The sequence below is a fragment of the Chiloscyllium plagiosum genome, unplaced genomic scaffold (genome assembly GCF_037043375.1).
Source record: "Chiloscyllium plagiosum isolate Xiang-an unplaced genomic scaffold, Cpla_swu_hap1 HiC_scaffold_18, whole genome shotgun sequence".
Taxonomy (NCBI): domain Eukaryota; kingdom Metazoa; phylum Chordata; class Chondrichthyes; order Orectolobiformes; family Hemiscylliidae; genus Chiloscyllium; species Chiloscyllium plagiosum.
This window is the reverse complement of record NW_028270156.1, coordinates 46,849,531-46,877,233: the sequence shown is the minus strand read 5'-3', so window position 1 is coordinate 46,877,233 and position 27,703 is coordinate 46,849,531. Positions and strand designations below refer to the sequence as shown.

General features: G+C 40.1%; 1 protein-coding gene across 1 annotated transcript in view; it reads right to left on the bottom strand.

Annotated features, from left to right (window-relative positions):
• Nucleotides 1–27,703, bottom strand: part of LOC122557836 (serine/threonine-protein kinase BRSK2-like) — a 966,919-nt gene that overhangs the window by 752,450 nt on the left and 186,766 nt on the right.

Below are 27,703 nucleotides of genomic sequence, written 5' to 3'. Positions count from 1 at the left end.
AGTTCAGTTAATAGTGGTGTACCACAAAGAGCTGTTTTGGGTCCACTGCTGTTTGTCATTTTTATAAATGACCTGGATGAGGGCGTCGAGAGTGTAGATTAGTAAATTTGCAGACAACACTCGGTAGAGTTGCGGATAGTGACGAAGGATGTTGTGGGTTACACAGGGACATAGATAAGCTACAGAGCTAGGCTGAGAGGTGACAAATGGAGTTTAATGTGGAAAAGTGTGAGGTCACTCAGTTTGGAAGGAACAGCAGGAATAAAGAGTATTGGGCTAATGGTAAGATTCTTGGTAGTGCAGATGAACAGAGAGATCTCAGTGACCATGCACATAAATCCCTGAACATTGCCACCCAGGTTTATAGGGTTGTTAAGAAGGCATATGGTGTGTTGGCTTTTATTAGTAGAGGGATTGAGTTTTGGAACCATGAGGTCATGCTGCAGCTGTTCAAAACTCTGGTGCGGCCGCACTTGGAGTATTGTGTACAGCCCCAAGTCCCTCAGCCTTGATTTGTAAGACTTTCCCTCCATACCAGGCAACATCCTAGTAAATCTCCTCTGAACCCTTTCCTGGAAACTTTGGAAAGGGTTCATAAGAGATTTACTAGGATGTTGCCTGGTATGGAAGGAAAGTCTTACAAATAAAGGCTGAGGGACTTGGGGCTGTTTTCATTAGAGAGAAGAAGGTTGAGAGGTGACTTAATTGAGACATACAAGATGATCAGAATGTTAGATAGGGTGGACAGTGAGAGCCTTTTTCCTCAGATGGTGATGGCTAGCACAAGGGGACATAGCTTGATATTGAGAGATGATAGATATGGGACAGGTGTCACAGGTAGTTTCTTTACTCAGAGTAGTAGGGGTGTGGACCGGCCTTTCTGCCACAGTTGTAGACTCGCCAATTTTAAGAACATTTAAATGGTCATTGGATAAACATAGGGATGAAAATGGAATAGTGCAGGTTAGATGGACTTCAGATTGGTTTGACGGGTTGGCGTAACAGCGAGTGCTGAAGGGCCTGTACTGCACTGTAATGTTCTATGTTTTAAAAAGGATTAATGTGAATCCAAAGAGGTACTTCAAATATATTAAAGGAAAATGAATCAAGAGAGCCCCTCAAGGACCTTTATGATACGAAAGTCGGAGGAGTTGTTGACAGTGAGGAAGGATGTGGCAGGTTACAGCAGGATATAGAGAAGCTGCAGAGCTGGGCAGAAAGGTGGCAAATGGAATTCAATGTAGCTAAGTGTGAGGTGATTCACTTTGGGAAGAATAACAAAAAGATGGGGTACTGGGCTAATGGTCGGATACTTGGTAGTGTGGATGAGCAGAGGGATCTTGGTGTCCATGTACACAGATCTCTGAAAGTTGCCACCCAGGTAAATAGTGCGGTGAGGAAGGCATATGGCGTATTGGCTTTTATTGGTAGAGGAATTGAGTTCCGGAGTCCTGAGGTCATGATGCAGTTGTATAAGACTCTGGTGCAGCCGCATCTGGAATATTGTGTGCAGTTTTGGTCGCCATACTATAGGAAGGATGTGGAGGCACTGGAACGGGTGCAGAGGAGGTTTACCAGGATGTTGCCTGGTATGGAAGGAAGATCGTATGAGGAAAGACTGAGACACTTGGGGCTGTTTTCATTAGAGAAAAGGAGGTTTAGGGGTGACTTGATTGAGGTGTACAAGATGATTAGGGGGTTAGATAGGGTTGACAGTGTGAACCTTTTCCTGCGTATGGAGTCGGGTATTACAAGGGGGCATAGCTTTAAATTAAGGGGGGGTAGATATAGGACTGAAGTTAGGGGTAGGTTCTTCACTCAGCGAGTCGTAAGTTCATGGAATGCCCTGCCAGTAGCAGTGGTGGACTCTCCCTCTTTATGGGCATTTAAGCGGGCATTGGATAGGTATATGGAGATAGTGGGTTAGTATAGGTTAGGTGGGCTTGGATCGGCGCAACATCGAGGGCCAAAGGGCCTGTACTGCGCTGTATTCTTCTATGTTCTATGTTCTATGACCAAGTGGATATGTACGTATAGAAGCACAGGAGATGGGCAAGGTTCTCAATGAATATTTCTCCTCTGTGTTTACCATGGAGAAAGACATGAAGACTTGGGAACTTGGGGAAGTTAGTGGTCTTATCTTGGGGTCAGTCCATATCACAGTAGAGGTGGGGTTGGATATATTAGAATGTATGAAGATGAATAAATCTCCTCATCCTGGCCAGATATATCCAAGAATACTGCAAGAGGCGAGAGAAGAAATTGCGGAGGCTGTGGCTGATATTTTCACAACCTAATTAGCCACAGGTAAGGTCCCGGAAGACTGGAGGGAAGCAAATATTGTGCCATTATTCAATAAGGGCTGCAAAGAAAAGTCTGGGAACTATAGACCAGTGAGCTTAACATCTTTGGTGGGTAAGTTTTTTTGAGAAGATTCTGAGGGATAAGCTTTACACACATTTGGAAACACAAGGTTTGGGAGTAGTCAGCATGGCTTTGAGAGTGGGAGATTATGCCACACAAATTTGTTAGAGTTCTTTGATTAAGTGGCCAGGAAGGTTGACGAGGGTAGATGGTAGATGTAGTCTACACGGAGGTCAGGCAGCATCCAACGAACAGGAAAATAGACATTTCAGGCAAAAGCCCTTCATCAGGTTTCATCATTCCTGATGAAGGGCTTTTGCCCAAAAGGTAGATTTTCCTGCTCCTTGGATGCTGCCTGAAGTCTACAGGGATGTCAGCAAGGCCTTTGTTAATGCTCAACATGGTAGGCTGGTGTGGAAGGTTAGATCACATGGATTCCAGGGCAAGCTGGCAAATTGGATACAAAATTGGCTTGATGGTAGGAAGCAGAGGGTAATAGTGGAACAATGCTTGTCGGACTGGAGGCCTGTGACTATGGAGTACCTCAGGGATCCGTGCTGGGCCCATTCTTGTTTGTTATCTATAACAATAATTTGGATGAGAATATATAATGCCTGATTCGTACATTGCTGATGACATTAAAATAGGCCGTATCATGGACAGTGATAAAAGTTATCAGAAATTGCAGTAGGACCTTGATCAGCTTGAGAAGTGGACCGAGAAATGGTAAATGGACAATATTATAGGTAAGTGTGAAATCTTTCACTTTGGAAAGTAAAATCAAGGTAGGATTTTCATGATGGAGAAAGTGAGGTCTGCAGACGCTGGAGATCAAAGCCGAAACTTTATTGCTGGAACAGCACAGCAGGTCAGGCAGCATCTAGGGAACAGAAGATTCGACGTTTCGGGCACATGCCCTTCTTCAGGATTTTCATGATGAATGGTAGAGCCTTAAGGAGTGTAGTGAAACAGAGGGATCTTGGAGTTCAGATTCTCAGTTCTCAAAGTCACAGGTAGACAGGGCAATGAAGGGGGCTTTTGGCACACTGGCCTCCATCAGTCAGGGCACTGAGTATAGAAGTTGGAAAGTTATGTTGCAGTTATACAGGATGTTTTTGAGGCCACACTTAGAGTACTGTGTTCGGATTTAATCACCTTTTTATAGGAAGTATGTGATTAAACTGGAAAGATGCAGAAGAAATTTACAAGGATGTTGCCTGGACTCAGTGATCTGAGTTTTCGAGAGATATTGGACGAAACTACGGCTTTTCTTTTTAAGAGCGTAAGAGACTGAGGGAGGACTTTACAGAAGTGTATAAGATCATGAGAAGCATGGACAGGGTGAATGCACTCAGTCTTTTTCCTGGGTTTGGGGGATTGAGGACACAAGGGCATCAGCTTAAAGTAAGAGGGAAAAGAATAAAAGGGAACCTGAGGGGCAATTTGTGTTAACAGAGGGCGGTATGCATTGGAATGAGGTGCCAGTGGAAGTAAGTGAGGTGGGTACATTAACAACATTTAAAAGGCATTTAGACAAATACATGGATAATACAGGATGAGAAGGATATGGTCCAAGTGCAGGGAAATGGGTTTAGCATGGATGGACATTTTGGTCAGCATATACCAGTTTGGGCCAAAAGGCCTGTCTCTGTGCTGTAGGACTCTAACTAGATGGTCTGTTTTGTAGCTTGGTTGCAGTGTGGTTGGGTTGGTACATGGCTCCTTGTAACTGCATCATTCCTTGCTCTAGTGATCTGTCTTTGGCTTTTTCTGCTCTTACTATGTGTTATGGAAGCTAGTTATTTCCTTGATGCATGCACCTTCCATGTCTTAGCATGCTTGGCTGGCCTCGGAAACTACTCAGACACCTTTAGCCATGCGGCTAATGCAGCTGCCACCCCCACGCTGATTGATGATGTCACTTCCGCCCCATCATGGCCACTCCCACAACCACTTCCACCCCTCACAATTCCTCATGCATCACACATGACATCACTTCCGCCCCTCACATCATTGCTGATGCCACATGCTCAGTGACTTCCGCCACCCCTACTGCTGTGGTCACCACCACTTCCTCCCCCACCAGCGCCACTCACCTGCATTCTGTTGTACTGATTGTCTCATCAACTGCAGTCTGTACTTAGAGCCTTCAACTTCACTGACCTGCGAGGATGGCTTTGTATTCATGGCCAACCTTCAGTTGCTCTTCAATACTACAAGTTTTCAGTTTGTTAAGCAAATGTTTCTGGAAAGCTTCTATGGGGTGGACGCAATCGCTTGATCAGCAATTTTGTTTATAGCTCCCCAGCTGTAAAATCATAATGAGCCCTTTCATTGCATCTACTCAAAAAGTGATCTTCTGTAGGCTTCTGTAAAGGCAAGATACACACATGCAATACAGAGACAATTCAACCAGCAAGGGACCTTGTTTACTCCATGGTCTTTGATAACCTAAAGATATCTAATGTACTTCTCTCTGTGTGGGTCAGCGAGAACAGAGGAGGTGGATAGGCAAAGGAAAAATATTTGATTAAAAATTAAAGGGAGATTGATACTGGAAAAAATTATTGCATAACAATTCATTACACATAATCTCATTACAAGTTACTGTTCTAATTTTAGGTTTTTCCGAAGACTGACATTAAAATCTATAACAAAAGTTGGCTGCACTTGTTTCCAAACAATTGATGGAAAATAGAGTTGACATTAAATGTTGTGGAAAATTAGACTCTCTGCACACGGGCATCCTCAGCAGTACTTGCTGGAAAAACGGAGGAAAGGAGCATGATTTGAACTTTGACTGAACATCCATCTCAACACAATTATACTGAGGCCGTTTTCACCCTCAATATGCAAATGAAAATTGGATGAGATACAAAACATGCTCCACCCAAACAGCAAGGCTGAAAGTTAGATCCCTGATTTAGAGCAGCAGATCTTTCTGTTCCACTGATTAAACTCACTGAAAAAAGATTAGAGTGAAAAATTCTGCTGCTCACAATTATCTTTCAATAATTCCAAATGTAAATAGCCATCTATAGTATGCGTTATTTTGGTTTTGAGATAACATGTTTATTTCAATACAACTTAAAACAAATATAGTTACTGAATTGTGTTATTTTTTAAGTTGTGCTTGCAACACCAATTTGAGCTGTCATTGCTCTGATCCTAATGAAGGCAAATACTTTTACAAAAGGGCCCAGTAAATGATTAGAATTGAGCAAAGCACATACCTCTGAAATTGCATGCGGAAGAGTTGAACAGAGTTCTACAGAAGCAGGTTAGAGTGCATCCATCATATGCAGAACCTAAATGTCAAGGTGCCTGCCAAGCACGTTTCCACAGATCTGTTCCACATCAGCAATGCTGAGACTATAACAACACTTCTCAGCAGAGCAGAACCATCAGATAGATCAAAAACAGCAAAATGACTTTGCTTGTCTCCTGTCAAACTGAGAATAACCTAAGCTTAAGCTGAAAGCTCAAAAGCCAAACAGCAATTAAATATACACACAACCTACTTTTGGCTAAATGAGCTGCTTTTTATTTTTAAAATGTTAACATTTCATGATAAAAGGTCATCAGGGAAATTGAGAAAATGGAGTTGGGTTACAGCTTAGCTAAGGTTTAGTTGAATAGCAGAAATGGTTGAAAGATTGAAATGCCCACTACTACTTCTATAATTATGGAGAGGATTTCTTCACTTTGATTTTTAAGATACAAACTGCACACTCTTTTTCTCTCCGAAAAGCATTAAATCACATTAGGACCCAGTGCAATTATAGCTCACTCCCATGGCAGCTCTTCGTGTGCAAAATGAACCAGTGATGTGGTCATATGATTCAACTTTAGAGCATACTACTGCCAACCCAACAAGCACATTTACAATGGTAGCATTAGTGCCATCAGGAAATCAGGAATGACTTTCTCCACTCCAAACAGGATTTGACATTGGAGTAAACAGGAAACTGCTCAAGAGCTAATGCACGAGTTGAAAGATGGTAAGACAGTGTATGCCTCAATCCAGTTCAGAAGCCCAGTAACTGACAGTAGCACTGGGGATATAAATATGGAACAATGAAACAAGTTATCTTCAATTAGGAGAGATTGAAAAATTTGAGTGGCAGGTCGCAAGATCATAAAAAAATTGAACACAAATAAGCCATTCTGCCCCTCAGGCTGGCTCTGTCATTCAATAGGATCATGGCTGATCTGACATTCCTCATGTCCTCTTTCCTGCCTTTACCCTGTAACCCTCAATCCCCAATTCATTAAGAATCTATCTCAGCCTTAAATACATACAGGGACTCTGGGAAAATCCAGACATAAGGCGCAAATTTTCAGTATAAAGGGTCTTGAATTTAAGATGGTGAAAAGGAGGACGTGCGTCTCTCAAAAGACTTGTTAAGTCCGTGAAGCTCTCCATTCCAGAGATGAGTGATGACTGGGTCACTGAATACATTCAAGATTGAGTTAGACAAACTTTGATTGACAAGGGAGTCAAAGGCTTTGTGGGACAGGCCAGAAATTGGAGTCAAGACCACAATCAGACCAGCATGATCTAATTGAATGGTGGAGCAAGCAATAGAAACTTGATAGGCCACTCCTGCTCCTTTTCTCATGTACTTGAACCCTGATAGCAGACTTATCCTTAAAATCTAACGTGAGAAGAATGCCAGCTGTTAAAACAGCAAGCAGTTAAAAACACAAAGATATTGAATCAGCAATAAGCTCTGTATTACAACTTCAACTTCTATCATAAAATTGCAGTCCAATTAAAATATACCTACTATTCAGAGCAGAACAAGTGTCCAGGAAGGGATATTGTGAAGGTGCATTGAATATAAAGGATAGCTATATAGTTGCCAAATAGAGAAACTTTCAGTACTTGGGTTCCAGCCTTGAAGATTGATGCTGTAAAGCAATCTACATAAAATAGAATGCTAGCAATGTATGACTCACAAAATTTACACTACTGTAACGCAATCAATAAATACTGGAACAAATTAAAATGCTTTGCCTGCTGACGATAGAAAACCTCAAATCAACTTCAAAATTTCAGCAAAGGACTTTTAAAATGCTATCAAAAATTGATCATGTTCATAATTTCAAGTGAAGTCTGAAGTGCAGAACGAGGAGTCATCGATGTTGGTAAATTCATAACTGTTATCTGAAGAAACATCTTCACTCCAAGCCTGGGGAAGACTGTGGAGTCAAACCTCTGAATCAGATGACAGATTGGAAATGAGCATTTCGGTTTTTGGACACCAATCTGATTCTAAATCTTTAAAAGATGCTGACTGTTACTGAAATCTAAAGCAATGGAGAAATGCTTCTTTTATTTCTTCATGGTTTATGTGTGTTGCTGGCAAGGCCAGCATTTTTGCCCAGTTCTAATTGTCCAGGTGAGGACAATAGTGAGCTGCTGTCTCAAACCGTGGCAATAGTGTTGTGTAAGGACACCGACAGTGGGGGTTGGAAAGGAATTCCAGGATTTTGATCCATCAGTGAAGGAATGGCAATATATTTCTAATTCAGAATAGCATGTGGCTTAAGGAGAACTTGGAGGTGATAATGTTACCACACATCTGGTAATCCTGTCCTTCTAGATGGTTGAGGTCATGGATTGGAAAGTGCCAAAGGAGCTTTGGCGTGTTACTGCAGTACATCATGTAAATGGCACGCATTGCTTCTACTATGTCGATGGCAAAGGGAATGAATATTGATGATGTCAGATTGAATACCAATCAAGAGGTTTGCTATGTCCTGGATGATATCCAGCTTCTTGACTGTTGTTGGAGCTGCACTTGTCCAGGCGAGTGAGGAGTATTCATGTTGATGGAGCACAGGCTTTAAGGAGTCATGAGGTATGTTGTACACTGCAAGGTTCCTAGTCTCAGAGTTACTCTTGTAGCCAGAGTATTTTGTATGGCCTGTCCAAATCAGTTTTCAGTCAATGGTAAGTCCCAGGATTATGATAGTGGAGGATGGTAATGCCACTGAATGTCAAGGGGAGGTGGTTAGATTCTCTGCTGTTGGAAATGGTTATTGCCTGGCACTTCTGGGGCACAAATATTCCTTACCATTGGTCAGCCCAAACCTGGATATTATCTTGGTCTTGTTGCATTTGAATATGGACTGCTTCAGTATCTGAGAAGTCACAAATTATGTTGAACATTGTGCAATCATCACCAACCATGCCCACTCTGACCTTATAATGGAGAGAAAATCATTGATGAAACAGCTGAAGATATTTGAGCCTCGGACATGCTTTGGGAAGTTAGGTGTTGAGTCATTCAGTATAGAATTCCCAGCTGTTGACCTGCTCTTGTGACCCACAATATTTTTGTAGTTGGTCTAGTTGTCTCTGATTAGTTGTGAATTAGCGTATAATGGTCATACCATTCCAAAGAGTTTGTTAGATACTTTCTTGATGGAGATAGTAGTTGCTGATGTCAGAAAAATGTTACTTGCCACCTTATATGAAAGCAAATCATCTTTGCCTTGCTCAAAGATTGCACTCAAATGAGAGAAGGGCAAAGGAAGAGTTTCAAAGACTCCCTCAAGACACTCAAGAAATGCAATATAAAATGTCAATGCCTGGAAGACCTTTACTCAGAAGAAACTGACTCAGAGGAGCTCCTGCATGAAGAGACAAAATTCTTTGGGAACCCATCAGGAACAGGAAGTTTGGAAAAGGAACCAGAGAAAAGAGAAATCCAATGATCCTGAGGCCAAGATCTAATTTCACCTCCTGGAAACACCTGCTAATGTGTGGTTGGAGATATGGCTCTGGGATCAGGCTCATCAGCCATGTAAAGACCCACAGAACCCATGACCAGTGGCACAGAATTTCCTAGCTAGACAATCATACTCATCAGGAAACGATTGTCGACAATGACTTGCTGACTCAATTCAGAGCCAAATGTTGAGCAGATCTTGCTGCATGCAGAAATTAATTATTTCACTCTGAGGAGTTGCTGATAGATTGGAGCATTTTGCAGTGAACATCTCCATTCTAGTCTTATATTGGAGGTCATTGATTAATTGGTTAAATATGATTTGACCTCGGATACTGCCTTGAGGAACTTGTGCGGTGATATCCTGGGGATGAGACAACAGGATTTGAACAACTACAACTGTCTCTTAGGTACAACTCCAGTCTGTAGAGAGTTTTTCCTCACTATTTTTCATTGAATTCAATTTTGTTAGAGCCCTTTGAATTCACTTTCAGTCAAATTCTACCTTAACGTCAAGTGTAGTCTTTCTTACCTCATCTCTATAATTCAGCTCTTGTGTCTAAAGTTTGTGAGAAGATTTGTAGCTCGGGTGCTCGTTGTTGTGGTTCTGTTCGCCGAGCTGGGAATTTGTGTTGCAGACGTTTCGTCCCCTGTCTAGGTGACATCCTCAGTGCTTGGTAGCCTCCTGTGAAGCACTTCTGTGATCTTTCCTCCGGCATTTGTATTGGTTTGAATCTGCCGCTTCCGGTTGTCAGTTCCAGCTGTCCGTTGCAGTGGTCGGTATATTGGGTCCAGATCAATGTGCTTGTGTCTAGCTTGGCCAAGACTATAATAAAGTATGGAGAGTAGCAATCCTTACAAAACACAAGTGGAATGTTGGTGTACAGGATATTGGTGAGTAACCATTGCTTGATAGAATCAAAAACAATCAGATCCATTACCTTGTAGCTGATTGAGAATAGCAGCTGGGGTGATTTTTGACAGGATTGCATTTGTCCTATCTTGTGTGAACAAGACATATATGGGCAATTTTTCACATTGTCAAGTAGATACCAGTATTGTAGCTGTACTGAAACAATTTGCTGGTGACTTAGTTATCCCCACAGCACAATTGTTCAGCATTGCAGCCAAGATGTTGTCACGGCTCAAAATCTTTGCTGTATGCGAGTACTTTAAGGTGCTTTTTCCATAACATCACATGAAGTGAACTGAATTGAATTGGTTATGGGAGTCTTAGTTATGGGAGTTCCTGAAGAGGAAGTCAAAATGGAATGCCTTCTTGATTTTTCTGGCTGAAGATGCCTGTATACAGTAAATGGCAAAACCCTTAAACACATTAAGATTAAATTCCCTACAGTGTGGAAACAGGCCCTTCGGCCCAACAAGTCCACACCGACCCTCCGAAGAGCAACCCACCCAGACACATTCCCCTACACCTAACACTATGGACAATTTAGCATGGCCAATTCACCTAACCTGCACATCTTTGGACTGTGGGAGGAAACCGGAGCACCTGGAGGAAACCCACGCAGACACGGGGAGAATGTACAAACTCCACACAGATGCCTGAGTATATAGAGGGATCTAGGTATACAGAGCCACAGTTTCCTGAAGGTGGCAATACAAGTGGATAGGTGGTCAAGATGGCATATGAAATGTTTGCCTTCATTGGTTGGGACATAGAGTATAAAAAAAAATAAGCCATGTTGTAGCTGTAGAGAACTTTAGGTCTCATGGATGTGGCAGCTTTGGAGAGAGTTCAGAAAAGGTTTATCAGGATGTTGCCTGGTTTGGAGTATATTAGAGAGAAAGTGAGGACTGCAAATGCTGGAGAGTCAGAGACGAAAAGTGTGGTGCTGGAAAAGCACAGCAGGTCAGGCAGCATCCAAAAAGCTGGAGAGTCGATGTTTCGGGTATAAGCCCTTCATCAGGAATGTGGGTGGGGGCGGGGGTGGTAGGAGGCTGAGAGATAAATAGGATGATGGGGATGGGGCCTGGTGTAGGGTAGCTGGGAAGGTGATAGGTTAATGCAGGTGGGGGGGGGGGGTGATTGTGATAGGTTGGTGGGGAGGATGGAGCGGATAGGTGGAAAGGAAGAATGACAGGTCAACAGGGCAGTACCAAGTTGGAAGGTTGGATCTGAAATGAGGGGGGGGATTTAGAAATTAGTGAAATCAACATTAATGCCAGGTGGTTGAAGAGTCCCAAGGTAGAAGATGAAGCATTCTTGCTCGAGATGACAACCTGCTCCTCAAATGCTGCCTGACTTGCTGTGCTTTTCCAGTGCCACAACTTGGAGTGTATTGACTATGGGGAGAGATTGGACAAACTTGGTTCGCTTTCACTTGAACATTGGAGGCTGACAGGCAGCCTGAAAGAAGTTTACAAAATTATGAGGGGCATGGATTGAATGGATAATCAGAGTCATTTTCCCAGGATAGAAGTGTCAATTACTGGGGGACATAATTTTAAGATCAAGGGGGAAAAGTGTAAAGAAGAGGTGAAAGGCAAGTTTTTTTAAAAAATACAGTGGGTGGCGAGTGACTAGAATGTACTGCCAGGGGAGGTGGTAGAAGCAGATATAATAGCAACATTTAAGACAGGTACATGAGTAGGCAGGAAATAGATGGGTACAGATAACGTCGAGGCAAAAGGTTTTTAGTTTCGAAATGCTTCATGTGTCAGCACAAGCTTGGTGGGCCAAAAGGCCTGTTCCTGTGGTGTATTGTTCTTTGTTTTTTAAAAATGCTTCAGCCTCATCTTTTATGCTCACAAGCTGGGTTCTGCCATCAATGATGAACGTATGCAATTTGAGTAAAAAAAACTAAAAATTATATCTCAATTCCACTCTCTCACATTGAAGTTAAATGTATTGTAAAATTTAAGCAGAAAGTCCAAACATTGAGGATTTCACTGTTTTGCAGCCGTAATGTTTTTGATTTAAATGCAGCTCTCACAACATTTAACACCTTTGCTTACAGGCCACAATTCCTCAATTACTAGCAGGGAAAAGTCCACAGACAGGACTACTCTAAATGCTGTGTGAATTGGCTGCCAATAATTTTTCCAAACTGCAGCTATTGTCACTGGCAGTAGTTTCAAATCACAGTAGAACACTGGACAGCCGTGATATAACACCTGTCCTTTGTGACAAAATAAATTACTTGCACAATGACTATCTTAGAGTTATGAACCAACACTCTGTGCTGTATATACAAAGAATCAAAATACAGCAATTTCATAAAATATTAATGATAGTCTTGCATCTCTAGCAGTGGGACTGCCAGCCCAGATGATAATGAAATCACATCCCAGTCTTGATCAGCATTCAAGCTCACCAGCTGTCATTCATGAAGTTTTGCCAAGTGTCAGCAAGGCCATGGTATAGAATACAATGTAGGATCACAAAGCTCTGTCCCAGTGGAAATGGGGAGGGATAGATAGCATCAGTTCAACCTTGTAGAAATAAACCTCCTGTCAACTAGGCACAAAAGGGGAAAGGGTAAGGTGGGATATTGGCAGACACGGAGAAGCTGATGCCCTACACCATCCCCGCTCACTGGTTGAGGGAGTGAATACATACGGTATTAGATTTCTATAAACACAAAACCTGGGGCTTGGAGAAAGTAAAAGAAAATAGGTGTGAGAATTAGATGGTTAATGAATTTTGTACAGCTTTTGTTGATCATCACTATTCACAGATACCTTATAGTGTGGAAACAGGCCCTTCAGCCCAACAAATCCACACCGACCCTCTTAAGTGTAACCCATCCAGGCCCATTTCCCTCATAGTTAACAGTAGTTCTGCCCAAGTCATGCACTTATGGAATTCTTTAAAACTATTCTTAGGGAATACATTATTTTATATTCCAACCATTTACTTCAAATTTGAAAATCCTATGGTTTTATTCAAGACAATAAGAGCCATAGGTTTAAGTACACAGTGTTCAAGATATGAGAGCCTCAGCATATTTTCCAAAAATCTAGATAATCTAATCACCCTGAAACTTTGTATGCAAAGTTAAAAATCACAACATCAGGTTGTAGTCCAACAGGTCGCTGCTCCTTCATCAGGCGACTGTGTTCGGTGCAACGCCTCGAAGGCTAGTGTGCTTCCAAATAAACCTGGAGGAGAAAGTGAGGTCTGCAGATGCTGGAGATCAGAGCTGAAAATGTGTTGCTGGAAAAGCGCAGCAGGTCAGGCAGCATCCAGGGAACAGGAGAATCACTGGAAAAGCGCAGCAGGTCAGGCAGCATCCAGGGACCAGGAGAATCTGGAAAAGCACAGCAGGTCAGGCAGCATCCAGGGAACAGGAGAATCCTGGAAAAGCGCTGCAGGTCAGGCAGCATCCAGGGAACAGGAGAATCCTGGAAAAGCGCAGCAGGTCAGGCAGCATCCAGGGAACAGGCGAATCACTGGAAAAGCGCAGCAGGTCAGGCAGCATCCAGGGAACAGGAGAATCCTGGAAAAGCGCAGCAGGTCAGGCAGCATCCAGGGAACAGGAGAATCTGGAAAAGCGCAGCAGGTCAGGCAGCATCCAGGGAACAGGAGAATCCTGGAAAAGCGCTGAAGGTCAGGCAGCATTCAGGGAACAGGAGAATCTTGGAAAAGCGCAGCAGGTCAGGCAGCATCCAGGGAACAGGAGAATCCAGGGAATCCTGTTCCCTGGATGCTCCCTGACCTGCTGCGCTTTTCCAGCAACACATTTTCAGTTCCAAATAAACCTGTTGGACTATAACCTGGTGTCATGCGATTTTTAACTTTGTCCACCCCAGTCCAACACTTGCACTTCGAAATCATGCAACTTTGTGGATAACTACAGATTTGCTCAAGTTATACAAGAAAACCTACCATAATAAACAATATCTGTTCGGTTATATAGAACTACTTGTTGTTGAAACAAGGCATATTTTGTTGAATTTTGCGTCTCGCATTTATCAAGACAATGTCAAAAGGCTGGGGGTGAGAGCAAACATCGTTTTCTCAAAAATACCGTGATAAAGGAAACAACACTTTACACTGTATGAACAGAGTGGGCTGATTGTTTGGGAAGTGGACTCAGACTGGTAAAGGTATTGCCATGGCCATGGGGGAAAATTAACTGAAATGGTTTGTTTAAATTTAAAGCTGGCAGGTTGACCTTAGTTAGTCATAGTCCTCATTTTAGAAATGAATCAGAGAATAGCTGTTATTTTATTTAATTCAATTGAAACAATCATGGTGTCTGTACATGTTATTTTTGGCTGCAAAAAATACAGCCTTATGTATTAATACATGTGGCTTACAGCATGCATAATTGTTAGCTTGACTAACAATCTCAAATTGGTAACCTGTGTAATTCTTAGCACACTCATTATTACTTAGCAAATGCTATCCAGTTCCATAATCAATCGAATGATGGCCAGAGTGATGAGAGTTTTGCAAGCACAAGCTGGTTAGGCATGGTCAGTATCTTTGCCTGCTGTAAACAGCCGAAGGGATGTGCTACATGATATGATCTGGTAGTCTTTGGAATGTATGGCCTATATAAATACATTCACACCAAGACTGAAATTCATATACCACATTATTTATTTGTTTGATAAGCAGAAAATCCTTTTGGCTTGATGGGAGCATCTTGTTAAAGGTGAACACCACTCAACTTCAATAGAACAGTTACAGTCAGTTACCAAAATCAAAGATGAAACAACACTTTCTCCAAACAATCTTAAGTATATTAATCTAGATATCTACTGGAAATTAAATGTTCCATTTATTAGGAAGAAAAGTAAAACAGTCTTTGTGCATTGATTTAAATTATTAGTATAAAATGGGTGCTCAATAAACAAACAAAATTTCCTTAACAACCATACTGGGCGATTTTCCCTCCCAAACCACTGGGTAAAAAGAGGCTTTACTTATCACCCCAAATGAAAATCAGATAAATTAATCTCTAACTGCAGGTCACACTTGATCTGCTCACTCACATGTTTCCTATATTTGGAGATGGAATATTCCAGTGAAGTAATATACAGTTTATCTGAAGTTATTATCAAAGTTAATGTTACATAGCAGCAAGGAGGAAATGTACGTGCGTTGGGAGGACTTGGGGAATTAAAATGAAAGAGTTCAGAAATGAAAGAATGTATCATGTATTCTCATTAATACTCAAGCTGAAACCACCAGTAATAAGATATTCATTAATAGCATCAAACCTTTTAAGCCTGAAAGATCAAATAACTGGAGGAATGCTCTCGATATTCTGTTTTGATTACTTATTGCAACTCTATGCAAATGATCAGCCTACATTGCTATGGAGCTATCAGTCTTATTTTGCACTGATTAGGTTAATGGTAATAGCTATTATTAAAATCATCCCCAAAGAAAACAATACTCATTTTCTCTTATCAGTCTTTCCTAAAACCACAAGTAAACGGGAGCTCAATTATGATCTCGACTTACTGCATAATCTGTTCATAGAATTTCAAGACATCAAACTATTTCTAATTAATTTCTACATAATCTATTCTCATTAATGTCAAAATAGTCCTGTTTCAATGTCATTTATTAAAGTTGTTTCTACTGGAGAGATTAGCAATCTCAAAAGCTCATTTATAATGGGATCCTGCTAAAACAGGACAATGTATCCTAGTTTGTTACAATTAACCTAAGGTTTAGAAGCTGATTGTTGCTGTCAAACATGCTGGGAAAGAGGACTCCTCTAACGACTTCAAATAATTTGAGATATTGCTGTTAAGTGTAATATTTACTCAAAATATTGCTGGCATGGACCCTATCGAGATTCTTACAATATTTACAAAAAACACTTTGATAGTGATATGCTGGTTAAACTATTTTAAAGTACCATTCTTAAGCATAATGATATTTACTTGAGACAAGGTAGTGTCGGTAGTATTGAAATGGGCTGGTTGGTTAATAAATACCAATGTTTGCTTCTATGAAAGAAATTGTTAACATTGATTAATTAAACTTTGTATGATTAACTGTTGTCATAATGATATGAAAGCACTGAGTTGCACTATAACAGCCACCTTTTGTACATAAAGAATTACCAGAAGATGAAAACATTTTGCAAAGTTTGATGTTTATTAGTCAAGTGCAAAGTGACATATTCACTTATCATGAACTTGGCTGATCAATTAGACAGATTAATGTGCTATTGCTCTTTGGGTGCAGTTCTCAGGAGACATCACCTTCACCTTTCTTTGCCTGCGGAGATAAAACAGCCAGAGAAATGTGCATCATTTCTATCCCAATTATGTCACATATAATTGATGCACATTTGGAGTTTAACTTAATTTCCATCATTGTCCTGGACATCTGCCAAAAGATACTTTGACAAACATGCTTTCAGGAAGAAAATACTCAAACAAAATGGGTCTAAAATTAAAGTATCTAAGTAACACCATCATCTGTATTTCAGAAAATATTTACCATGGATCATCATAATTAAATCATAAATAGACATACAAGATGGTCAGGTATATCCTATAATGTTTACAACCATTTCATTCCTCCTGTAGTAGCTAGACTATTCTGCTGCATTTTGAGAGAACTAAAAATCCAGCCTCCTCACTTGTTCACAAATGCATAATGCAAAGAATGCTACAAGCATGCTACGCTTTCAATAACTCACTAAACAATAACCATTCCACATTCCATCACCAAAGAAAATCATTATATGAAAGTCCACCTCTTTGTTTTACCACACATGGAATGGTTCCACTATCTTGGTTAACAACGGTACAGTACACTGGGAGGTGTATACCATGTATGCTGTGAGTACTCATGTAACTCAGCCAACTTGGTCCATCTCATATGCTGGAGGCAAGGATGCCCTGAGGCATGGTACATTGGTAAGACCAAGCAGACGCTACGACAATGGATGAATGGACACCACACAACAATCACCAGACAGGACTTTTCTCTCCCATTTGGGGAGTACTTCAGTGGTCCAGGACATTTGACCTCGGACCTTTGTGTGACCATCCTCCCAGGTGGACTTCGGGACAAGCAACAACTCAGAGTGGCTGAGCAGAAGCTGATAGCAAAGTTCCTCATAGCAAAGAATGGCCTCAACGGGGACCTTGGGTTAATGTCACACTGGGTATGGGTTAATGATCCCACTGCTTGATGCACTCTCTCAACACACACACACACACACGCACGCAGACCCTCTCTTATACACAAGCTCTCTCTCTCTCACATGCACATACATACACTCCCTGCACTCTCACCGACATACTTAACCATGCGTACACACACACACACTCTCTATCACATGCACTCACACCCATGTGCACACACTCTCATACACACACACTCTGCTGCTCCTACACGTGCACACATAAAAAAGTCTATGGGGTGAACTTGTTTTTGCAGAATTACATTTTATTTTGCTTAAAAACTGCACGAACCCATGTAGAACTTGGTAAAAATATGCAGAGGGCTTGTTGGTCTGACTCAACTTTGGGACACAGGCAGACCTTTACACCTATTGTTAGAAAAGCTGAGCTAGCTTGATAATGTAATTTAAAAGTAGTTCTGGGATTTACATATCAAAGAACAGAAACAAGCATATCCCATTCTAAAAGATGAAAGATTTAATCTAAAATTGTTTAATGTGTCACATCTTCATGACATTGGACTCGGTTGGCTATAAATTCCGTGATCATGATCTTTTTCTCCACAACTATCTGGTGAAGGAGCAGTGCTCCAAAAACTAGTGCTTCCAATTAAACCTGTTGAATTATAACCTGGTGTTGTGAGATTTTTAACTTGGTCCACCCCATCCAACACCAGCATATCCAAATCAACAGTACAATAGTCATGATTTGGAGATGCCGGTGTTGGACTGGGGTGTACAAAGTTAAAAATCACACAACACCAGGTTATAGTCCAAGGTTTAATTGGAAGCACACTAACTTTCAGAGCGCTGCTCCTTCACCACGTGGTTGCGAGTACACAATTGTAAGACACAGAATTTATAGCAAACGGTTACAGTGTGATGTAGCTGAAATTATACATTGATTGTTTGTTGAGTCTTTCATCTGTTAGAATACCATGATAGTTTCATGCGTGCGTGTGCATGTGGGTTTGTGTGTGTGCGCGCATGCATATACATTTGTGGGATGAATTTGTACTTGCAGAGTTACATTGTACTTTGCTCAAAAACTGCATGAATCCATGTAAGACTCTGTTAACTCACTTTTTAAGATTAGAATCAGTCTAAACATTATGGCATAGACAGGGAACTAACACTTTCAACATATTATCTGGCTAACTCCAATTGTTACAGTTAACCTGAGAATGTAACTTCTTTTTAAAAACGTTTTGTGATTTACAGATGAAAGAAGTGAAACTATCATGGTATTCTAACAGATGAAAGACTTAACAAACAATCAAGGTATTTTTCAATGTATAGTTTCAGTTACGTCATAGTGTAAACTTTTGCTATAAATTCTGCCTTACAATTGTGCACTCCACAACCACCTGATGAAGGAGCAGCGCTCCGAAAGCTAGTGCTTCTAATTAAATTTGTTGGACTATAACAGTATAGTAGACATGACTCAAAGTTTTAATATCTTCAATTTTTTGATGTGGCTTAACAACTTTTGTATTAAATAAATCATTTTGTAAATTATTTGTTTACATGCATAAATTTACTCCACTTTTTTCTGTTCTTAGGCATGTATGGTGGGACCAACTAACTAGATGGCTAGAGTACGGTACAGAATGATGCCAATGGCGCAGACTCAATCACTATATAGGCTGTAGCAGTTCATGCAGGTCTGCCTCCATATCTTAGGCCTGGTTTGATGCAGAATGATGCCCTCAAGCTGTGTGACCACTTGTCTTTCTTTCTCTCTCCAATATCAACGTGCCTTTGAAGAATCATAGACTTTGGCTAATTACCTAGGTATGTGCTACAGTTAGTACAGGCACCAGCTTTTAGAATGGCTCATATGCTATGTCATATTGCCCCAGTTACACTGTTCATTAGTTATAGAAGATAAAGGCTTCTTGCATATATACTTAAATGTATGCTCAGAGCTCTGGTTACCAATCTGTGAATTAGTTATTCCTTTACACCTTCCTTGCTGCCTGTTTTCTGGCATTGGAAGCTGAATGATTTGATAGGGCTTAATGCTCGCACTAAAATTTTGAAATTTAAGATTTAGCAGAAGCTGCTGTTGTACTCTAATCAATGCAAAATTAAGGGAAAACTCCATCCTCAAGATGGTGTTGCATCCAATGTCAAACCAAAACCAAATGAAAGATAATCACCCTGAAACATTAACTGCATCTTTCCCTGCCCACACATGATGCTCAACCTGCTGTTTCCAGCATTTTCTATATTTGGTTCAGTTTCCAAATTCTGCAGTATTTTTCCTTTCTATTTCATTCCCAGATTATTGTATCAAAAGCTATTAGATAATGAAACATTCATCATTTAATTTTCCTGTTTTATTAAAGAAGTAAAATGACATAGAGATACAGGGAAATACCCCTGAAAGATTTAAGAGAAGTGTTTATTTATTGTATCCATATTTGCAAAATGTTTGCTCAAATCAACATCTACTATGGTAGAAGCAAGTTCAAAGGCTTTTGATGAGGGCTTGAATATTCAATAAGAAGGAACACCGCACCCGAATCTTTAGCGCTGCTCCCAGACCTATGGAGTTTCCCAGTAATTTCTGTTTTTGTTTCTGATTTCCAGCATCTGCAATTCTTTCAGTTTTTTAATTTAATATTCAATAAGAGTTTGCTTCAATTAGTTACAACAAGTCAATCAAGAAATACTGTGCAGGCAAAATCTTCAGGGAGTATCTCAAACTCTCATTACTTACTTAACCCATCTCAGTTAATTTTCAGCATTTGTACTGAAGTCAGTCCTCTGAGAAAGCCTTAATAATCATGATTGGATATTTTGTCCAGTAAAAAGGCCTGCACAAAGGTTTTGTATTCAAAATACCTGACCACTGAGTTATGTGACCCGGGGAACTGTACTGTCCAATCCACTTATTATAAAAACCACTACAATCTTGAAGTATTCCCTTGTTTACAAAATACAATCACAATATGAACAGTAAAACACAGCTGAATAATACTTACTCATGGAACACTCAAGATAGGTATCTTTTTACTATGTAGTGTTAAACCATGGGGAACTCAAAACTGCACAGTTAATTAGTTACAGTGATTCAAAGTAAATACCACATTACTTTGGATGGTCTCATAGATGACAGGAGAAAAAAATATGAGTTGCAATAATGTACATATGACTGTATGTTTGGAAATGTTAGACTTTCACTTATTAACACTTTTACTTTGTGTCTTACTTTACTTTATGGTTAAAATACAATTCTACTGTGATCATACCCAGAAACTAAATGCCAAACAAAAAAAAAAAGATTGTGATTTATGTTAAGCTTAGAAAGTTATGGTGGGTTCAGACAAAATAACTTTTTCCAGCAGAAAACATCTTATAAATTACATATACTGTTGGATGGAGGTAAGAAACTATAGCAATTAGTTACAAATGGCTGAAACCAGGGCGAGAATGGAAAACCAACATTCCGAGTTTATAATTTTCAGATGAGGCAGAACAGCATGAAAATTAAACATGATTAAAATAAAGCTGCGAGGAGGAATAATATGGCCAAAGGATCATCAATCGAGGTCTTGTAGACTGACCTGAAGGATGGAAAAGGGTTGATCATATTATTGGGGGTGTATTGATTGTAACTGGCATAATGAAAGATCGCTGCAGTTGTTGGAGGTCAGTCATGTCAGATCCAGGTCAACTCTGCAAGTTCAATAGGAGAGGGGTCCTTTACTGAACCATCTTTTGCACCACGCATTTACATTTCCTTCGTCATTAGGGCAGAAGTGAAGATGTTTCATGATTACACAATGTTCTGCAACACCTCAGTGATCCATGTCCAAATGCAGCATGATATGGATAATATCCAGGTTTGAGCTGACAAATGACAAATCACATTTGTGCCACAAAAGTGCTAGGCAATGACCATCTCAATAAGACAGAATCTAACCATTGCCTCTTGACACTGAATGGCATTGCCATTGCTGAATCCCCCACTAACAACATCCAAAAGGTTTCTCGTGACCAGAAACTGTATTGGTCATATAAATATTGGCTAAAACTCCCAGAGTGAATAAATCACCTGACTCTCCATAGCTTGTTCACTATATACAAGGAATGTGATGGAATACTCTCCACTGGCCTAGATGAGTGCAGTTCCAACAAAACTCAAGAAGCTGACACCACCCAGGTCAAATGAGCCTCCATGATTGACACCACTTCCACAAATAAGTAGCAGCAGTGTGTATCATCTACTGTAGAAATTCATCAATATATCTTAGGTTAAATCCACAATCACTACCACCTAGAAGGACAAAGGCAGTAGATACATAGGAACACCCAACACCTGCAAGTTTCCAGCCAAGCTACTCACCATCCTGGAATTAGAAAAAAAAAGTCATTGCTCCTCGATTATCACTGGATCCTTAAACTCCCTCCCTAATGCATTGAGAGTCCAATGGATGAAATGGACTGCAGTAGTTCAAGAAGGCAGCTGACCACCATGTCAAGGATCGGAGGATAGGCATTAAGCGTTAAGGCCAAAGTCAGATGATGCTATTGAGGTGGAAACAGACGGTCTTAGAGGTTACACAAATATGTAGTCAAAAGCACAGCTTGGGCAGTTTAATCATAGAGTCCATGTGAACCTTCATACCTATTCTAGCTGTTTATTTACTCAACCAAAAATTATCCCAGACCCCTGTTCTCTTACCTTGGCCTACTTTAAATATCGACATTTTACTTAAAACATCTAATGGTTTCTATTACAAGAACTCTCCACAGTGAAAAATTGCATTCTTTAAGACTACTGTGTGAAAGAATTCTTCTAAACCAACTCATACTCTATTTGAACTAATTGGGCTCTCAGTGAAAGGACACTCTTTTGGCATGCACCTTAGCAAACACCTTCATTATTTAAAATAACACCCTCTGTTAAATGTCCTTCTCACCTCTTCTTCTAAGTGGAAATGGGCTCAATCGTTTAAATTCATTCTCAAAAATATAGTCCATCTATGGAATCATCCTGCTGAATCATATTGTATATTCCCTGTGGCATTTTCAAAATTGCACACAGAACTCTGTGGACAACTATTGCTTTGTACAAATTTATCACCACCACTTTGCAGTTGAACTTTGTACTTCTGTCTCTAAATCTAATATTGTTCATGTTATGACTTTATCTGTTGTCAGATTCACTTCAAAGAAATTATGAGTTCATGTCCTTTGATCTATCTGCTCATCTGCATCAGTTAGCATCACTCCATTTAGATCATACTCTCAATCTCCATATTTCCTCCAAAATCCTTGAACAGACTCAAATGCCTACTATTACAGCCGACACATGGGAATATCTTAAAAGGCAAGCAGAGGAAGGAGGGATCACATTTTCTACAGTTGGATCAGGATAATATAAGGTAACTATGATTGATGATTTAGGGGCCTGGAAAAGGTAGTGATTTTCTGTTGTACAAGATTGCGATCATTTGACTGATTTACTGCTAAAATAACCTACCATTATTACAGGCACTGTCACAAGATCTATACACCTTCAGACACAATATGATTGAGCTGATGATACCCTTTGCCCTTTGAGATGAAGGACTATTTAATCTTCAAACAGCATTGCTAAACTGTACATCTAACAAGAACCCCTTCTATCCACAAAACTAATTTAAATTTGAAGATGGTCATTTTGTATTTTAAAGACAATAACATACCCTTTGTGTCAGTAATAGGTAATATTCATGATGATATCATCTAACCTGTTTAATGTGATTGCATTTAATAAGATTACACTAATTCTTCCAATGTACAGCTTACTAACATTTGATAAAACCACTTTATCTACCTCATAATGATCGTGGGAATATCATACAAGTCAGTGCGGAGGATATTATGTATGTATCATTGATGGCACAAAACTAGGTGGGATGATGATCTGTGAGGAGGATGCAGAGCTGCTTCATTATGATTTGGACAAGTTCAATATGTGAGTGAATACATGGCAGATGTAAATTGTCTACTTTGGCAGCAAAAACAAAAAACCGGAAAGGCAGGTTATTAGCTGAATGGAGATAAATTAGGAAAGGGGGAGGTACGATGACACTACAACAATCACTGAAAGCAACCATGCAGGTGCAGCAGGTGGTGAAAAAGGCAAATGGCGTGTTGGCCTTCATCAGGCCAGGGTTCAAGGATAGGAATGGAGATGGCTTGATGCAACTATACAGGGCCTTGGTAAGATTACATTTGCAGTATTGTGTGCAGTTTTCATCTCCTTATCTGAGGAAGGAAATTCAGGTTATGATGGGAGTGCAAAGGTTTACCAAACTCATTCCTGGGTTGGCAGGACTGACTTGTGAAGTGAAACTGATTGGTTAAGACTATATTTGCTGGTGTTCAGAAGAATAAGGGCGATCGCATAGAAACCTATAAATCTCTAAACAGCCGGACAGGGTAAATGCAGGATTTACCAAATCAGAAGGGAGTCCAGAACCAGAGGTCACAGTCCAACGATACTTAGTAGGCCATTTAGGATGGAGATAAAGAGAAATGTCTTTATTCAGTGCTAAGCCTGTAGAATTCTCTGTCACAGAAAATGGGTGAGGTCAAAGATTGAATATTTTCAAGAAGGACTCTATAGTTAGAGAGATGTACAGCACAGAAACAGAGTCTTTGGTCCAACTCGTCCATGAATAAATTAAGAGCAAGGACAAAATCATCTGAAGTTCTCAGAGATGGCAGCCTTGTAAGCAAGTCTAAATATGCAATGTATTACATTTGAACCTTCCAATTATATCCCACAATCTAGAGCCTGAAATAAAGTTTAAAAATAAGTTATCTAATATTTAAGATTGATTTCTTTTCACAACTAGGTCATTAGACTTGAGAATTCTTGTCCTCAGAGAGCAGTGGATACTGGATCACTGAATATATTCAAGCCGACGTTTTTTTGTTTGATCAGGGAATCAAAGGTAATGGGAACAGACAAGATAATGAAAATAAGGCCACAGTCTGATCAGTTATGATCTCATTGAATGGTGGAGCTGGCTTCAGGGATAGCAAATGGTCTACTCCTACTCCTATGCTTTTATTACATATAGATAAGTTCACTGATATGATACTTTTAACAAGGAGTCACATATGAAGAGAGAGAAAATTGGACACAGTGTTAGAACAGGCAGAGGTGCTTCCTCTCCAACCTGTGCTTCCTTTGAGTGCATCTCTTCACTAAGTGTGAGGTCTCGGACATAAAATATGAGCCTTAAATGAACTGATTTCCACATTTTGTAGAAAAGGATTCAGTATGGACACTATAACTTTTAAGAAATTATGGCATGGAGGATTAGAAAGGGGCTTAGACAATTTCTGGATTTATATTCTAATTCAAGACCCAAGGAACACAATGACTGACGTCATTTATAAATCAAAATCCTTCAAAAATCATAATGCTATTGTAAAGACTTACATTTCTATACTTATTTAAGGATTATTAACATGAAAAATCTTCAAAAGAATGTTTTATGTTTCAACCTTCTGTAACTTCTTGTAAAATGTATTCTTTCAAGAACATTGGCCATTTTAGTATTGCCTTGAGTTGCTGAAAATAACGTGGGCTTTTGCCTTCTGCACCTGTAAGACCCAAAATGATCAATCAATATAAGTTTCTATACCCTGATTGCCCTTCATTGGTTTCAATAAAAATAAATTGGGTGTGCTATAAAGCATTTGACAAGTGCAGCTTTGATTTATAAAGTGCTGCTGGTCATAGAGCATGGGGTATTGAACAAAGACTAGATTTTATTAACCCATTCTTTACATCATTTATTGCCATACACAGTCCAATTCCACAAGTATATTAGAGAGGACCGTTTAATGCTTCTCTATAATATGATAGAAACAAGAAAAGGTCATGCTTCATCATTGGACCTGCTTCATCATTCAATGAGGTCAAGGTCAAATTTCTAATCTATAACAATTCCACTTTCTCACCCATCCCAATATTTCTTGATTCCCTTAGTGTTTAAAAATCTATTTAAATTAGTCTTGAGTATACTCCTCAACTATGCACCTCAATATAACTGGCAAAAAAGCAACAGGAGGATAAACTTGCTTTACATGAAGATATTTAGATTCTGTATGCACTGCCTGAATATGTAGCAGATACAGTTGGCTTCTTGAAAGAGTTTTACCTGTTAATAAAGCAATTTGAACTTTGGAGTATCAAAATTATATTCTGCTACAGTTTTATTTCTGCTCATACTTCTCTTTATTTTTCTTCAGCATTAAAATCAAACTAAAGTCGTCATATGGAACAATCTTCTGAGAGTAGGAATTGTACATGAGGGAGAATCATGATATATTTATGCCTCTCTTTTCATACAGATACCAGAAAATATGTTCTTCCAGTTGGTGAAGGCACTGTGTTAAATACATAGTTCGTGGTTTATGTATTTTGGAATATAACTTGTAGTTTAACAATTAAATTTGAACTTTAACTTGCTTTAGTGGCTCAGTGGTTAGCACTGCTGCCTCACAGCACCAGGGATCCGGGTTCAATTCCTGCCTTGGGCAACTGTGTGTGTGGAGTTTGCACATTCTCCCAGTGTCTGCGTGGGTTTCCTCCGGGTGCTCTGGTTTCCTCCCAAAGTCCAAAGTTGTGCAGGTTAGGTGAATTGGCCATGCTAAATTGCCCGTAGTGTTAGGTGCATTAGTTAGGGGGGATTGCTCTTCCGAGGGTCGGTGTGGACTTGTTGGGCCGAAGGGCTTGTTTCCACACTGTAGGGAATCTAATCTCATGTAACTAAAGCAAGCTTGGTTGGGATTACTTAGAACTAGGAAATGAGATGTCTGTTGTGCTTACAAGAGCTGCAGTCGAGGGAGATGGCTTTCATTTTGAGAGAGCCAAATTAATTCAAAACCATTTAGTAAAAACTAGAAGCTTGAAACCACATTTATTTCATTAGATCAAAGTAGTACTGCTAAATCAGAGATAATTAACATAAAGCAAAGACCAGACTAGGTTATGTCATCATTGAAAATGACTGAAGAATAGGAAGGCTGCCTGCTTTTAATTTATCTGGGTGTTTGTTGGAAGAGGTTTGTTCATGACAGTCTGGAAATCTGCAACTTGCACCTCACACAGAAGTTAGCCAAAATAAATGGAAGTTGGCAAGCCCTGCACTTTAAGCAAACTTTTAACTTCATCACTGACTACAAGGAAGGTGTGTAAATGTTAGTCTCAATTTGAATCTTGACCGAACAGAAGATTTTTGCCTAGTTTGAAGCTAGTGGCAGAATCTACAGTCGTACTCAAAACACCATACTGCAAATAAGTATCACCTGTTTCTCCCAAGCATGCCATACTTAATCATATGTAACATCTCAAAAGTACTCTCATACTGTATCACAAAATATTATTCTGTAAAAGAAAGATTTTCATTTTCAACTTGAATGTAGATATCTATTTTCAACTGTCCAAGACAAGTGGGGGGGCTGCATATCAAGCTTCTTAGGTCGAAAACAGTACAGGACTGAATGCATGGGGCAGCACAGTGGTTAGCACTGCTGCTTCACAGCACCAGGAACCTGGGTTCAATTCCAGCCTCAGGCGACTGTCTGTGTGGAGTTTGCACATTCTCTCCATGTCTGCGTGGGTTTCCTCTGGGTACTCCTCCACAGTTCAAAGATGTGCAGATTAGGTGAATTGGCCATGGTAAATTGCCCATAGTGTTAGGTGCGCTAGTCAGAGGAAAATGGGTCTGGATGGGTTGCTCTTCGGAGTGTCAGTGTGAACTTGTTCGGCCAATGTCCTGTTTCCACACTGCAGGGAACCTAATCTATCGAAAATTTATTTTGTACAAACCTAACCTGTAGCTTGCAGTTGGCATTAACTGGAAGCTATACTTTACATTCTGTAGGTGCCAGGAGAAAGTGAGGACTGCAGATGCTGGAGATCAGAGCTGAAAATGTGTTGCTGGAAAAGTGCAGCAGGTCAGGCAGCATCCAAGGAGCAGAAGAATCGACATTTCGGGCATGAGCCCTTCAGCCCTCATGCCCGAAACGTCGATTCTCCTTTTCATTCTGTAGGTGCCAGCCTTAAGCAGGATTTCTTCAAGAGTTCCAGTGAAAAAGTAGCCTAATTAGGAATCAGCAGAAATTGAAGTTTCATCAAGTAACTGGATAGTGGTATTTACAAGTATTATTACAATCTAGCATTGTGTGAGTCTTACAATACAGAGCCAGAGTTGAGAGCTTCAGGGAGTCCAGGGCAAAGTGGTGTTTGGCTGCTTTTGCCTAAGCTCCATTAATTGATTGTGGCTGTACTACAGGAGAACTTGGCTTGTTCATAAAAATTGAAAGCAAATGAGGTTTATTATTCTGACTGCTCAGAATAGTATGTTGTAAGGCAACGTGAGCAGGAGTGGAATAAAAGTTGTAGATCAAGAGGCCTACCTTCAGAGAGATCATCAGTAGAGTGGCAACTAAACT